We start from the raw sequence: 3,431 nt of genomic DNA on the forward strand, positions 1-3,431 counted from the left end.
AGCCAAAAAAGCAGTTTCAAGGCATACAAAAGTCAATAAGAAACCAAACATAGTATTCAATAGCATCATTTGTTCCATGATGGGCAAGAAGGCCACGTTCGGATCCAGCAGCAGTGATGGTGGACGCGCCGCGGAGGCCGCCGCGGGCGTGGGTGTGGGCACGATGACCTCTTGATGGCGAGCAAGGTGGGTGCGGCGAGAGAAAAAACACAGAAAATTTGACATAATTAAGGTGAGGTGTTTCAACTAAAACGAAACGGGTCATTTCAAGTCTGACTGCCCGAAGCCAAAGAACGAAAATGCAGACTTTGCTCATGCTAGAGACACGTGAGCTGACGGTTTCAGAGCCCATGCCACAGAAGAGGTGCTGCTCAAAGGTTGTTCAAAAGCTGTCATGTGATCGTGACATTGCTTGGTACTTGGATATAGGGGCGAACAACCAGTTGAAGAACAATATTCTCAGTCTTGGGCAGCTCGATGAGAGCGGTACAGGTACGCCGGTGAGAATGGAATTGAATGTGTGTTATCTCGACTAGGGGGGGGGGGGGTGAATAGGCGATTTTTACAAATTCGTCACCGAGGAAATTCGAAGTGAGGAATTTCCTAAGAAACAAACTACTAGCAGCTGAATAAGTACTCAGGTGCAAGCATAGCATGGCAGTAACACAATCATCATGATGAAATGAAACACACACAGAGTACAGATAGCGTGAAAACAGGATAAGCAGGTTGAAGACTAAGTGACTGAAGAATTAGGATTGAGGAAATTGAGAAAGTCTTCAGTCAAAGCCTTCAAACAGTAACAGTCAAGTTCATCAACACATGAATGAGGAAATGAAAGGGTTAAGGAAATAAAACCAGTAGCTTGGTGAAGACGATGATTTGGTAGACCAGTTCCAACTGCTGTGACAGTTGTACGTCTGATTGGAGCAGCTAGGTATTTAAACCTGAGGACACACAGTCCTCACCGTATTCTCCTTGAGCTAAGATCACACAGACCTCACCCAATCACTCATGGTAAGTCTTTAGGTGACTTCCAAACCTTCACAAACTCGGTCACTCGGCGATCCACAATTCCTCTTAGATGCTCCAGACCATGACGCCTAACCGTCAGGAGGATGCACATTCCTCAAAGGTAATAAGCGTCGGTTCCACATAAGAACAATATCTTTAGTGATGCTCAATCACTTTGGGTTGTAGGTGTTTGGGTTTGAGTTTTTCCTCACTGAGGATTTTCGCTCAAAGTCCTCAGAGGATGGTATGCTCTCAATGACAAGTTTCAGTTTCTCTCGGAGCAGTCAACCAACTAGTGGTTGTAGGGGCCGACTATTTATAGCCTAGGGAGCAGCCCGACATGATAAGACATAAATGCCTTTCAATGATATGAATGTTAGGTGGATAAGATATTTTGGGACAGCTGGCGCGTAGCACAACAACGGTCGGAAATTTGATCTCACAAATTCCTCAGGGCTATCATGTTCCTCACTTGTAGGCAATCCGCACTGACGAATTCCTAACTCATTAGTCAGAACAAATTCCTAACTCCTCAGTCAGAAAAAATTCCTCAGAGAATAGAAGATCTTCGTCTCTGTCACTGAAGAAATTGACTGAACTGTATGAGATTTCCAATGGCTTCACTCGAAAGGATTGGGTAGGTGTAGGATTTTGAGATGAGCGTCACTTGGAAACTTTTCCTTAGTTTTACCTCGACCCCTTTAACAGTACAGTGTTTCCTATAACTCAAGAAAGAGAAAATGAAACTACGAAAACAAAAGTCTTCACGCTTCATAGTCCTCGCATTAATATCAAAGTCCTCAAAGTCACACCAATTTCCTCAGTTTCGAAGTCTGCAACTGAAGACATTCATTTTTATGGGCCGACTTTCATCATAAATATCAAACTCCACATAGACTTATAGAACCTGTGTACACTCACAAACACATTAGTCCTTTAACCTATAAGTCTTCAATACACCAAAATCACTAAGGGGCACTAGATGCACTTACAATCTCCCCCATTTTGGTGATTGATGACAAATATGTTAATTTTTCAACGGGGATAAACATATGAAGTGTAAAAACTAATATTGAGGAATTTGATTGCAAGATATAGAAGAACTCCCCCTGAAGATGTGCATATAAGAGGAATTTGCTATGAACAACAAATGCACATTGTAGATTAATATCATGGAGATCTCCCCCTATATCTTGTAAGTCATACACGCATTTAACATATGATATGAAGAATTTGAAATGCATGAAGAAATATGGTGTCTGACGGAATTCAACATGCGTGCATTAAGGTACTTGAGGAAATAAGCATGCAGAAAACAGTTCAAAAGTATCAGACCACCATAGGACTTAAGTTTACAACTCATCAGAGCAAACACCTCAGAAGAGTAAGTGTTGTAACTTAGCAAAAAAACGCCCACATGTAAGACCCGCTTGAAGAATAACAATCAAATTTCTCCCCCTTTGCCATCGAGTGACCAAAAGGGACGAAAAATGAGGACTAACGCCCCTGAAGAATATCATCATGAGGTTGATGGAGGAGCGCCAACATTGTTGGTGTCGTCCGTTGAGGTAGGGCCTGCCGCGGTGTCGATCAAGTCTTCAGCTTCATCCATCTCGCATGATGAAGAATATGAACTTGTGATGAGCTGAGGAACTATTACCTTCTTAAATTTCTTTGAAGGAGGTTGAGACCAATCAAAGTCCTGTTGGAATCCCATTTGTTTGAGATCTTCATCACCGTAGAGGTGAGACAGTATGGCCCAAGTGCGATCGAAGACTTCATGCGCATAGTAATGGTTCTTCTTCATAGTATTTTGAATGACAGTCATGTTCTGAAGAATTCAAGCAAATTGACGCTTGACCCACTTGCGATTGCGATCGACCTTCTGATGCAGACTTAGGAGAAGCTCACGATCAGTCATCACTCGTGGAGCAGTGGCTTGAGGAATAGGCTTTGAAGCTTTTGCGACAGAATCTTGGGTTGCAGAGTGATGACCCGCAAGTATACGGGAAAGTTGTAGCCTCTTTCGATAAATAAGAGCGTCGAACCCAACGAGGAGCTAAAGGTAGAACAAATACTCTCTCAAGTCTTATCGGCCACTGATACGACTCTACGCATGCTTGACGTTCGCTTTACCTAGACCAAGTATGAAACTAGAAGTACTTTGTAGGTGTTGTTGGATAGGTTTGCAAGATAATAAAGAGCACGTAAATATAAACTAGGGGCTGTTTAGATAAAGATGCAATAAAGTAAGTATTAGTAGAGAGCTTTTTGTTACGAGAAAGTTATTTGTCCAAGGCAATCGATAACTAGACCGGTAATCACTATTGCAATTCTATTTGAGGGAGAGGCATAAGCTAACATACTTTCTCTTCTTGGATCATATGCACTTATGATTGGAACTCTAGCAAGCATCC

This window comes from Triticum aestivum, chromosome 1B (genome assembly GCF_018294505.1).
Source record: "Triticum aestivum cultivar Chinese Spring chromosome 1B, IWGSC CS RefSeq v2.1, whole genome shotgun sequence".
NCBI lineage: Eukaryota > Viridiplantae > Streptophyta > Magnoliopsida > Poales > Poaceae > Triticum > Triticum aestivum.